This window comes from Arachis stenosperma, chromosome 7, assembly GCF_014773155.1.
Source record: "Arachis stenosperma cultivar V10309 chromosome 7, arast.V10309.gnm1.PFL2, whole genome shotgun sequence".
Classification (NCBI taxonomy): Eukaryota; Viridiplantae; Streptophyta; class Magnoliopsida; order Fabales; family Fabaceae; genus Arachis; species Arachis stenosperma.
Genome location: NC_080383.1, coordinates 27,608,243 through 27,622,017, shown reverse-complemented (window position 1 = coordinate 27,622,017; position 13,775 = coordinate 27,608,243). Strand labels below are relative to the sequence as shown.

At 38.8% G+C, this 13,775-nt stretch overlaps 1 non-coding gene across 1 annotated transcript; it reads right to left on the bottom strand.

The window, feature by feature from the left end:
• Positions 1-8,202: 8,202 nt before the first annotated feature.
• Positions 8,203-8,310, bottom strand: LOC130942295 (small nucleolar RNA R71). Its single transcript, XR_009070871.1, has one exon. It is a non-coding gene; the product is annotated as a small nucleolar RNA R71 (small nucleolar RNA).
• Positions 8,311-13,775: the final 5,465 nt, after the last annotated feature.

Below are 13,775 nucleotides of genomic sequence, written 5' to 3'. Positions count from 1 at the left end.
TGTGCAATTTTATTTATTTTAGGTAGCATTCGGAGGGATTTGATGAAGTTTCTGCAGAGAAAAAGAAGAAACCAAATAGATGACCAGCGAAGACCGACGCGAACGCATGGCTCACGCGACCGCGCGGAATGGAGAAATCGCAATGACGTGATCGTGTGCCTGACGCGAACGCGTGGACTGGAATCTGCACAAATGACACGAGCGCGTGGGCGACGCGGACGCGTCACATGCGCGATCTGCAATAATACAGAAAATGCTGGTTATGATTTCTGGGCTGTTTTTTACCCAGTTTCCAGGCCAAAAAACACAAATTAGAAGCTGCAGAATGGACAAAGCAAGTGGTCTCCACCCATCAGCTGAAGACTTATTAATTAATTCGAATTTAAATTCAAATATGATTTTGAGGAAAAGATATTATTCTTAGATAAATAGATTTTAAATTAATTAGGATTAATTATAAATAGAAACTCTGTACATTTAGACAGAAACAAATTGTTACCAGAACCCTTATTTTTCTTCTCTGAACCATGAGCAACTACTCCTTCATTGTTAAGGTTAGGAGCTCTGTCTATTTTCAATGATTGATTCGTTTGATCTTTTTAATTTAATTCATGTCTTGATTTATATTTTAATAATTGTTTTCATTCTTTATTTTATGAATATGGGTGGAACGGAAGTATGACCCATGTTCTAATTGAGTTCTTGTAAAACTTGGAAAAGCTCTTTACTTGAGCAACAGCTTGAAAACATATTATACTGAATTTCTAATTATTGTATTTAATGGGATACGTGACATATAATCCCCTTATTTTAGATAATTAGGATTCTTTTGGTATATAAACTAGAAATTGATCATCACCCTCTAATTGGAATTAATTGACCAAGGAATTGGCAATTAATGAATTTTAGAGAGACTAGGAAGGTCTAAGGAATTAGGGTCTAGTCACATATAGTTTGCCATGAAATTAAATCTTGCATGATTAAATTAATTAGTAATAAAAGTTAATCCGGAAATTAGATAACTCTGAAACCTTAACTGCTTTCTCAAATATTTTATTCCCAACTCATTGCTGCTTGCTTTCTGAAAATTTTAAAGTACTGTTTAATGCTCTTTGAATATCTCAAAACCATTTTCTGCTTGCCTAAATAATCCTATCAAATGCTATTATTGCTTGATCCATCAATCCTCGTGGGATCAACCCTTACTCACGTAAGGTATTACTTGGTACGACCCGGTGCACTTGCCGGTTAGTTTGTGGGTTGTAAAATACCGCATCAGAGGTGCCTTGGAAGTCCTTTTTTCCGAAGCCCTGCTGTATGGGAAATGATATATGCTCACTTCTGTGGTAGTTGGGGTCACTACACTTGTCTATCATGGCTCTCAACATATTTTAGGTACCCTTTGATAATTTAATTATCCACTTGTTGCTACTTTTTGCTTTTCTTCATTGCAATCCAGTTGACAAGGGAATTGGTTAACACTTACACAATTTTGTTCCTTCATATACTGTGTTTTTACGCATTGTTTATTGCTGAGCAGAGGTCGATAATCACTGACAGCCATTTGACCATCTTTTTTAGTTTTAGAATTATTTACAGGTTTGACCCAATGGAAAATCTAATTCTAGTCCAATGGAAATAATTTAAAAAAATTTTATTTAAAAAAATAGAAGAATAATTGAAAGTCTATTATGTGATTTGTATATGAGTTTTGCTCTTGCAGTTTATGATTGTTTCTCAAATTATTTTCAGGCATTGCTTAACAAGTGGTCACCAAGATCTTATCCACGTCTAAGATTGTCACATAAAGTCAGTAACTCAACATCTTCTATGTTAGGTATATATTATTTAGAATCTTAAAATTTTGTTCATTGAAAACCTGGGATGGAAAATTGGCTTTGGAGTGCCTGCAGGACTAATGTTCATATCTGTTCTCAGTTTCATCATCGGTTCATCGTTGTATGTTAAAGTTAAACCAAAGAGTAGCTTACTTACTAGCTTTGTTCAAGTGGCTGTCGTCGCCATGAAGAATCGAAAACTCTGTGTTTCTGATTCAAACTTTGATCACATTTGATTAACTTTTTTCATTATATATTGGTTAATGAAATCTTTTGCTAACATCTTCAAAGGCAATTTGTTAGTGCCTTAAGTAAAGGTTTATTTTGACTTTTGAGATTGTAGTCAAATTCAAATTAGTTCTCAATTTTCAAAAATAGCAAAAACTTTTTAATTTATGACCATGATAAAGAGTCAAAGTGAATCACACAAACCGCAACTTTAGAGACTAGATTGCTAGTATTCGAATCTCAAGGACCAATTTGAATCATGGTCACAATTTCGAAGACCAGAATGAACACTTACTCATTTGATCTCCTTTTGCAATATTCTACTTTTGTAAGAAAGTAGAGTAATTTTGTAATTTAGTACTTGTATGTCCTAAATTTGAACAAACCATTATCATATTATTATTCCTTTCCAAATTTTTGAACAAAGCTTGCCTAATAAGAAACCCAAAGAATGACTTAAATAGAGATGGTTCAATCAAAGATCCATGGAGCCTATGCACCGTAGGACAAGTCGAGTCACTGAAATCGTCGCTTCGAGTCCTTCCCATGTGGACTACCGGCATCTTCATGATGGTTTTCCTGAGCTCCTTCTCCACTCTCCAAGCAAACACCATGGACACAGTTGAGTCTTCGAGTTTCCATTATTTTTTTTTCATTGTTTTATTTTGTGATTTGTATGTTGATATTGAATGAGGAGTGAACCAAGACATGTTGATAAATACATTTTTCATTCGACAAGCTATAGGACAAGTTCAGACATTTGGCAACCTCCCATTTCACATGAAGCTAATGATGTAAAGGCGAGAATTCCAAAGGACGACGAATTTTGGGGAAATGGATTAGGCCTCAAGTTGTAACCAAGAGCAAGGATAAAGACCCACACTCAGATATCCCAACATCATCAATATCACCACATGCACCTCAACCATCTACCCACCAATTATTTATTGAGCTCACTGTGAAGATAGACCAATAAGGCCGGAAGATTGAGGAGATTGAGTGATGCAACAAGCGCCGTTATGACTACTTGAAGAAGCTCATTGGTTGTACCAACCCACTTATGGAGGAACCCGAGGCTCAGAAGTCCACTTCGGATCATGGCGAAGAAAGCAATCAAGAGGTGGACATGGAGGCGCCCTTGTCCCACCATCCTGTGGCCATTGGAAGTGGCTATTTCGGACCCATTTTGTTCATCACAAATGGCATGGAGGACCATGCAAATTTTTAAGTATGGGGAGATCGGTGACGGACTTCCGTAGGTAACAACCCCTCTTTCTAACACCTAGATCTTAATTTTCTTTTGTTAGTTAGGATCATTTGCATTTTGTAGTTAGTTGTTTGTATTTAAGTACTTTTTGCATAGTAGTTGTTTGTAAATATATCTAGAGTTTGTACATATCTTACCTATGCTTGTTAAGTGATTGGATGCACATGAATTAGATGAATTGTTTTTCATCCAACCACTTTTTACTAGGACTACTTGGTTGAAGTAGTGATTTCTGTTCTAAGAAAACTATTTTAGGGCATCCCACTAATTGGAGCTAAATTTTTTATTGAACGTGCTTGAGAAAATTAATTTTGGAATATGTGATAAACCCCATTTTTAGGGTTTATCTTGTATTGAATTTAGAGTATTTTGATGACCTTTTCTCACATTTAACCTATGAATTAGCATGGTTTTGTAATCTCTCCCGTATTTGTGCTTAAGTGTAAAAACATGCTTTTTAAGCCTTATTTTGATAAATTCTAATTCCTCTTTGATTCCATAAGATGCCTTGATGTGTTTGCTAGTAATTCCAGGATTGAAATAGGCTAGGCATGAATCAAAGGGAGCAAGGAAGGAAGCATACAAGTGGAGAGAAGCATAAAAAGTCAAAGAAGCAAAATCAGCCAAGCACGCGCACGCGCACAAGGCGCTCGCGCGCACATTGCAGAATCGGCCAGGGACGTGCATGCGTCGAAGTCCGCACATGACTTCATTAAAGCAGCACGTGCCTGGCGATCTTAGGGAGTTTCTGAACCAACTTTGGCGCCAAAATGCACTAAAAGGACCAAGGATAGAGGGGGAAGGCAATCAATCTATCATAGAGCATCATTAGTTTTAGTTTAGAGTAGTTTTAGAGAGAGAAGCTCTCACTTCTCTCTAGAATTAGGATTAGGTTTAGGTTAATCTCTCATCTTAGATCTAGGTTTAATTCATGCTTTGATTCACTTCTCCTTTATCAATTCTTAATCTTCTCCTCTTCCTCTTTCTAGTTATGTGCTTTAATAATTGTAATTCTTCATTTTGTTTTGGATAGATTGTTGTTCCTTTGTTTTCTTTCAATAATGCAATTTGAGGTAATTCATGATAATTGTGATTTCCTTGATTGTTGTTGTTAATTCATTTCAATAATTGTTGTTAGATTTCATTCTTGTTATCGATTTACTATGCTTTCCTTTTATACCTTCCAAGTGTTTGATGAAATGCTTGGTTGAACTTTAGTGTAGCTTTTATTCCTCTTGGCCTAGTGATGAGCGGATAATTTGTACGCTTTTTGGCATTATTTTTAGTATGTTTCTAGTAGGATTTAGTTAGTTTTTAGTATATTTTTATTAGTTTTTAGTTAAAATTCACTTTTCTAGACTTTACTATGAGTTTGTGTGTTTTTCTGTGATTTCAGGTATTTTCTGGCTGAAATTGAGGGACTTGAGCAAAAATCTGATTCAGAGACTGAAAAGGACTGCAGATGCTGTTGGATTCTGACTTCCCTGCACTCGAAGTGGATTTTCTAGAGCTACAGAAGCCCAATTGGCGCGTTCTCAACGGCGTTGGAAAGTAGACATTCTGGGATTTCCAGCAATATATGATAGTCCATACTTTGCCCAAGATTTGATGGCCCAAACCGGCGTTCAAAGTCACCTTCAGAATTCCCAGCGTTAAACGCCGGAACTGGCACCAAAGTGGGAGTTAAACGCCCAAACTGGCACAAAAGCTGGCGTTTAACTCCAAGAAGAGTCTCTACATGAAAATGCTTCAATGCTCAGCCCAAGCACACACCAAGTGGGCCCGGAAGTGGATTTTTATGTCATTTACTCATCTTTGTAATTCTTAAGCTACTAGTTCCCTATAAATAGGACCTTTTACTATTGTATTTGATATCTTGGTAGCTATCTTTAGTCTTATGCTATCTTAGATCATGGGGCTGGCCTCACGGCCATGCCTAGACCTTGTTCTTATGTATTTTCAATGGTGGAGTTTCTACACACCATAGATTAAGGTGTGGAGCTCTGCTGTACCTCGAGTATTAATGCAATTACTATTGTTCTTCTATTCAATTCAGCTTGTTCTTATTCCAAGATATTCATTCGCACTCAAGAACTTGATGAATGTGATGATTATGTGACGCGCATCATCATTCTCACTTATGAACAAGTGACTGACAACCACTTCTGTTCTACAAGCAAACAAGGCTCTAATGTTTATCTCTTGGGTTCTTTAACCGGAATCTTCGTGGTATAAGCTAGAATTGATGGCGGCATTCAAGAGAATCCGGAAGGTCTAAACCTTGTCTGTGGTATTCTGAGTAGGATTCAATGATTGAATGACTGTGACGTGCTTCAAACTCGCGATTGTGGGGCGTTAGTGACAGATGCAAAAGAATCACTGGATTCTATTCCGACATGATCGAGAACCGACAGCTGGATAGCCGTGCCATGACAGGGTGCGTTGAACATTTCCACTGAGAGGACGGGACTGTAGCCATTGACAACGGTGATGCCCAACATACAGGTTGCCATGGAAAGGAGTAAGAAGGATTGGATGAAGACAGTAGGAAAGCAGAGAGACGGAAGGGACAAAGCATCTCCATACGCTTATCTGAAGTTCTCACCAATGAATTGCATAAGTATCTCTATCTTTATCTTTATGTTTTATTCATATATCATCCATAACCATTTGAGTCTGCCTGACTGAGATTTACAAGATGACCATAGCTTGCTTCATACCAACAATCTCCGTGGGATCGACCCTTACTCGCGTAAGGTTTATTACTTGGACGACCCAGTGCACTTGCTGGTTAGTTGTGCGAAGTTGTGAAAAAGAGTTGAGATTTCAATTGAGCGTACCATGTTGATGGCGCCATTGATGATCACAATTTCATGCACCAAGTTTTTGGCGCCGTTGCCGGGGATTGTTTCGAGTATGGACAACTGACGGTTCATCTTGTTGCTTAGATTAGGTATTTTTTTTTCAGAGTTCTTAAGAATGAGTTCTAGAGTTTCATGATGATCTGTTGAAGTCTGGCTGGCTGTGAAGCCATGTCTAATCTTATTGGACCGAGGTTTCAACTTATCATCACAAGAGCTTGTTGATTTCTATCAATCTTGCTATTGGAGCAATGATCTGCTAAGGCTTGGCTGGCCATTGGCCATGTCTAGTGTTTTGGACCGAAGCTTTCTTTGAAAGCTTGGCTGGCTGTGAAGCCATGTCTAATTCCTGGACCGAAGTCTTAGACTAGCATTGCAATGATTCCTGGAATTCTCATTAAGAATTTTGATACCTTTATTTTCTTTTCCACTTAATTTTCGAAAAATCCAAAAAAATTACAAAATCATAAAAACCAAAAATATTTTATGTTTCTTGTTTGAGTCCAGTGTCTCATTTTAAGTTTGGTGTCTTGCATGCATTGTTTATTTGATCTTGGTTCTGTTTTCAAGTCAATAATACAGGGAACTGAAGATTCAGTACATGCAGCAGAGAAATTACACAGAAAAAGCTGGGCGTTCAAAACGCCCAGTAAGGAAGGAAAACTGGCGTTTAAATGCCAGCCAGGATACCTGGTTGGGCGTTTAACGCCCAAAAGGGTAGAGCTTTGGGCGTTAAACGCCAGAATGTGCACCATTCTGGGCGTTTAACGCCAGGATGGCACAAGAGGGAAGATTTTGTTTTTAATGCAAATTTTTTTCAAGTTTTCAAGGTTTTTCAAAATCAAATCTTTTTCAAATCATATCTTTTCAATCAAATCTTTTTCAAATCAATTTCTTTCCTTTTTCAAAAATACTTGCTATCAATTAATGATTTGATTCAACATTTCAAGTATGTTGCCTTTTCTGTTGAGAAAGGTTTAATGTTTGAATCATATCTTTTCTTGTTAGCCAAGTCATTAATTTTTAAAATCAAATCTTTTTTTTAATTGTTTTTCAAATCATATCTTTTCAATCATATCTTTTTAAAACCATAACTTTTCAATCATATCTTTTAATCACATCTTTTTCAAAATAGTTTTCAATTATATCTTTTTTATTTCTAATTTCAAAATCTTTTTCAAAAATTACTTGATTTCTTTTCACTCTTGGTTTTTGAAAATCAATTAGTGTTTTTCAAAATGTTTTTAAAATGTTTTTAATTAATTTTCGAAAAATCTCTTCCCCTCTTCTCACATCCTTCTATTTATGGAGTACCACTCCTCCTCAATGCACAATTCGAACTCTACCTCACTAAGTTCGAATTCTTCTACCTCTTCCTTCTATTTTTCTGTTCCTCTGACACCTCAAGGAATCTCTATACTGTGACATAGAGGATTCCACATTTTCTTGTTCTCTTCTCTTTCATATGAGCAGGAGCAAAGACAAAAGCATTCTTGTTGAGGCTGACCCTGAACCTGAAAGGACCTTGAAGCGAAAGCTAAGAGAAGCTAAAGCGCAACTCTCTGTAGAGGACCTAACAGAATTCTTCAAGGAAGAAGAACCTATGGCAGCCGAAAATAACAACAATGCCAACAATACAAAGAAGGTGCTGGGTGACTTTACTGCACCTACTCCCGACTTTTATGGGAGAAGTATCTCTATCCCTGCCATTGGAGCAAACAACTTTGAGCTTAAGCCTCAATTAGTTTCTCTAATGCAACAGAATTGCAAGTTCCATGGACTTCCATTGGAAGATCCTCATCAGTTTTTAGCTGAATTCTTGCAAATCTGTGACACTGTCAAGACTAATGGGGTTGACCCTGAGGTCTATAGACTTATGCTATTCCCTTTTGCTGTAAGAGACAGAGCTAGGATATGGTTGGACTTACAACCTAAAGACAGCCTGAACTCTTGGGAAAAGCTAGTCAATGCCTTCTTGGCAAAGTTCTTTCCACCTCAAAAATTGAGTAAGCTTAGAGTGGAAGTCCAAACCTTCAGACAGAAGGAAGGAGAATCCCTCTATGAAGCTTGGGAAAGATACAAACAATTGATCAGAAAATGTCCTTCTGACATGCTTTCTGAGTGGAGCATCATAGGTATCTTCTATGATGGTCTGTCTGAACTGTCCAAGATGTCTTTGGATAGCTCTGCTGGAGGATCTCTTCATCTGAAGAAGACGCCTACAGAAGCTCAAGAACTAATTGAAATGGTTGCAAATAACCAATTCATGTACACCTCTGAAAGGAATCCTGTGAACAATGGGATAAATCAGAAGAAAGGAGTTCTTGAGATTGATACTCTGAATGCCATATTGGCTCAGAACAAGATATTGACTCAGCAAGTCAATTTGATTTCTCAAAGTCTGTCTGGAATGAAAGCTGCACCAGGCAGTGCTAAGGACGCTTCATCTGAAGAAGAAGCTTATGATCCTGAGAACCCTTCAATGGAAGAGGTGAATTACATGGGAGAACCCTATGGAAACACCTATAATTCTTCATGGAGAAATCATCCAAATTTCTCATGGAAGGATCAACAGAGACCTCAACAAGGTTTCAACAACAATAATGGTGGAAGAAACAGGTTTAGCAATGGCAAGCCTTTTCCATCATCTTCTCAGCAACAGACAGAGAATTCTAAACAGAACCACTCTGACTTAGCCACCATGGTCTCTGATCTAATCAAAACCACTCAAAGTTTCATGACTGAAACAAGGTCCTCCATTAGGAATTTGGAGGCACAAGTGGGACAGCTGAGCAAGAAAATTACTGAACTCCCTCCTAGTACTCTTCCAAGCAATACTGAAGAAAATCCAAAAGGAGAGTGCAAGGCCATCAACATGGCTGAATTTGGAGAGGAGGAAGAGGCAGTGAACGCCACTGAGGAAGACCTCAATGGACGTCCACTGGCCTCCAATGAGTTCCCTAATGAGGAACTATGGGAATCTGAGGCTCACACTGAGACCATAGAGATTCCATTTGATTTACTTCTGCCATTCATGAGCTCTGATGAGTATTCTTCCTCTGAAGAGGATGAGTATGTCACTGAAGAACAAGTTGCTAAGTACCTTGGAGCAATCATGAAGCTAAATGACAAGTTATTCGGTAATGAGACTTGGGAGAACGAACCTCCTTTGCTCACCAAAGAACTGGATGACTTATCTAGGCAGAGATTACCTCAAAAGAGACAAGATCCTGGGAAGTTTTCAATTCCTTGTACCATAGGCACCGTGACCTTTAAGAAGGCTCTGTGTGACTTAGGGCCAAGTGTAAACCTCATGCCTCTCTCTGTAATGGAGAAGCTAGGGATCTTTGAGGTACAAGCTGCAAGAATCTCACTAGAGATGGCAGACAACTCAAGAAAACAAGCTTATGGACTTGTAGAGGATGTTTTGGTAAAGATTGAAGACCATTTCATAGTCCTACAGACTGGGAAGTGCATGGATGAATCCATCATCCTTGGCAGACCCTTCCTAGCCACAGCAAAAGCTGTGATTGATGTGAACAGAGGAGAATTGATCATTCAAGTGAATGAAGAATCCTTTGTGTTTAAGGCTCAAGGATATCCCTCTGTCACCATGGAGAGGAAGCACGAAGAGCTTCTCTCAAAACAGAGCCAAACAGAGCCCCCACAGTCAAACTCTAAGTTTGGTATTGGGAGGCCACAACCAAATTCTAAGTTTGGTGTTGAACCCCCACATTCAAACTCTAAGTTTGGTGTTGGAAGGTTCCAAACATTGCTCTGAGTATCTGTGAGGCTCCATGAGAGCCCACTGTCAAGCTACTGACATTAAAGAAGCGCTTGTTGGGAGGCAACCCAATGTTATATTTTATCTATTTTCCTTTGTTATTTTATGTTTTCTGTAGGTTGATGATCATGAAAAGTCACAAAATCAATTGAAAAAGCAAAAACAGAATGAAAAACAGAAAGAAAAATAGCACACCTTGGAGGAGAATTTGCTGGCGTTTAAACGCCAGTAAGGGTAGCAGTTGGGCGTTTAACGCCCAGTCTGGCACCATTCTGGGCGTTTAACACCAGAAAGGGGCACCAGACTGGCGTTAAACGCCAGAAAAGGGCAAGCACCTGGCGTTAAACGCCAGAAATGGGCACCAGCCCGGTGTTTAACGCCAGAATTGGCATGAAGTGCATTTTTGCACGCCACTTGGTGCAGGGTTGAATTTTTCTTGACACCTCAGGATCTGTGGACCCCACAGGATCCCCACCTACCCCACCACCCTCTCTCTTCTTCACCCATTCACCAATCACCTCAACCACTCTTCCCCAAAAACCCATCACCTATCAAATCCCATCTTTCTCTTTGGTGCACGAAATTGCAATCACACTTTTGCAACTCCGCACAACTAACCAGCAAGTGCACTGGGTCGTCCAAGTAATACCTTGCGTGAGCAAGGGTCGATCCCACGGAGATTGTCGGCTTGAAGCAAGCTATGGTTATCTTGTAAATCTTAGTCAGGATATCAGAAATTATCAGGATTGATTGTAAAAAGAAAAAGAACATGAAATGGTTACTTGATTTGCAGTAATGGAGAATAGGCTGGGGTTTTGGAGATGCTCCATCTTCCGAATCTCTGCTTTCCTACTATCTTCTTCATCAAACACGCAAGGCTCCTTCCATGGCAAGCTGTATGTAGGGTTTCACCGTTGTCAGTGGCTACCTCCCATCCTCTCATTGGAAATACGTTCCTGATGCTCTGTCACAGCATCAGCTATCCATCTGTCGGTTCTCAATCAGGCCGGAATAGAATCCAGTGATTCTTTTGCGTCTGTCACTAACGCCCCGCCCTCAGGAGTTTGAAGCACGTCACAGTCATTCAGTCATTGAATCCTACTCAGAATACCACAGACAAGGTTTAGACCTTCCGGATTCTCTTGAATGCCGCCATTAGTTCTAGCTTATACCACGAAGATTCCGATTAAAGAATCCAAGAGATAACTACTCAATCTAAGATAGAACAGAGGTGATTGTCAGGCACATGTTCATAGTTGAGAATGATGATGATTGTCACGGATCATCACATTCATCCGGATTAAGAACAAGTATTATCTTAGAATGGAAGCAAGCATGATTGAATAAGAAATAGTAGTAATTGCATTAATCCATCAAGACACAGCAGAGCTCCTCACCCCCAACCATGGGGTTTAGAGACTCATACTGTGGAAAGAAACGTGTAAAAATGTTATGAGGTCATAAGGTACGGATACAATGTCAAAAGATCCTATTAATAGTAAACTAGTGTCCTAAGGTTTACAGAAATGAGTAAATGACAGAAAAATCCACTTCCGGGCCCACTTGGTGTGTGCTTGGGCTGAGCAATGAAGGAATTTCGTGTAGAGACCTTTTCTGGAGTTAAACGCCAGCTTTCATGCCAGTTTGGGCGTTTAACTCCAAATTTTATGCCAGTTCCGGCGTTTAACGCTGGAATTTCTGTAGGTGACTTTGAGCGCCGGTTTGGGCCATCAAATCTTGGGCAAAGTATGGACTATTATATATTGCTGGAAAGCCCAGGATGTCTACTTTCCAATGCCGTTGAGAGCGCGCGAATTGGGCTTCTGTAGCTCCAGAAAATCCACTTCGAGTGCAGGGAGGTCAGAATCCAACAGCATCTGCAGTCCTTTTCAGTCTCTGGATCAGATTTTTGCTCAGGACCCTCAATTTCAGTCAGAAAATACCTGAAATCACAGAAAAACACACAAACTCATAGTAAAGTCCAGAAAAGTGAATTTTAATTAAAACTAATAAAAATATACTAAAAACTAACTAAAAGATACTAAAAACATACTAAAAACAATGCCAAAAAGCGTACAAATTATCCGCTCATCACAACACCAAACTTAAATTGTTGCTTGTCCCCAAGCAACTGAAAATCAAAATAGAATAAAAAGAAGAGAATATACTAAAGACTCCAAAATATCAAAGAAACATAGCTCCAATTAGATGAGCGGGACTAGTAGCTTTTTGCCTCCGAACAGTATTGGCATCTCACTCTATCCTTTGAAGTTCAGAATGATTGGCATCTATAAGAACTCAGAACTCAGATAGTGTTATTGATTCTCCTAGTTAAGTATATTGATTCTTGAACATAGCCAGTGTATGAGTCTTGGCTGTGGCCCAAAGCACTCTGTCTTCCAGTATTACCACCTGATACATACATGCCACAGACACATAATTGGGTGAACCTTTTTAGATTGTGACTCAGCTTTGCTAAAGTCCCCAATTAGAGGTGTCCAGGGTTCTTAAGCACACTCTTATTGCTTTGGATCACCACCTTATTTTTTTCTTTTTTTCTTTTTCTTTTTCTTCTTTTTTTTTCGAATTTTTTTTTTTTTTTGCTTTTTCTTGCTCCAAGAATCAATTTGATGATTTTTCAGATCCTCAATAACAGTTCTCTTTCTCCTCATTCTTTCAAGAGTCAACAATTTTAACATTCTTAAATCAACAAATTCAAAAGACATATGCACTGTTCAAGCATTCATTCAGAAAACAAAAAGTATTGTCACCACATCAAGCTAATTCAACTAGTTTCAGAGATAAATTTCGAAATCCTGTACTTCTTGTTCTTTTTGTGTTTAAAGCATTTTTCTTTTAAGAGAGGTGATGGATTCATAGGACATTCATAACTTTAAGGCATAAATTTTATTAATTATGAATTAAAAACAAGACTCAAATATAGATATAAAAAAAAATTAAAAATAGGAATGGAAAACAGAAGAAAACGAAAAACATAGGCTCCTAATGATAGAGGTTTTCACAGAGTTAGGACTCAACAACCTTGATTTTGAGAAGTGGATGCTCCCTCAGCTTGAGAGGAGAACTTTTGGCGTTTCATCTCTTGGATTTCACGCCCCTGCTTCTCTTGTTCTTTCAGCAATTTGCAGATCATGCAGTTCTGATTCTGCTGTTCTTCCTTCAGTTGCTCCATAGTCTCTTGCAACTTGGTGATAGATGCTTCTAGGCTGGACCAGTAGTCAATTCTTGGGAATTCAGGGAGAAATTCCTGCGCCCTCCTCTTGATGGAGTTGTCTTGCACTTGTCCTTCCATTGACTTCTTGGTGATTGGGTGTTCAATGGGTATGAACTCATCTACTCCCATCTTCACCCCAGCCTCTTTACAGAGCAAGGAAATCAAGCTTGGATAAGCCAATTTGGCTTCAGTGGAATTCTTATTTGCAATTGTGTAGATCTCACAAGCAATCACATGATGGACCTCCACCTCTTTTCCAAGCATAATGCAATGAATCATCACTGCTCTCTTGATGGTGACCTCAGAACGGTTACTAGTGGGTAGTATGGAACGCCCAATAAAGTCTAGCCAACCTCTTGCAATTGGTTTGAGGTCTCCCCTCTTGAGTTGGTTTGGGACACCCTTAGAATTGGTTATCCACTTAGTCCCAGGGAGGCATATGTCCTCTAGAACTTGATCCAACCCTTTATCTACTCTCACCATCCTCCTATTGAAGGAGTTAGGATCATCTTGTAGTTGGGGCAACTTGAAGATTTCTCTTATTTTGTCCAGATGGAAGTAC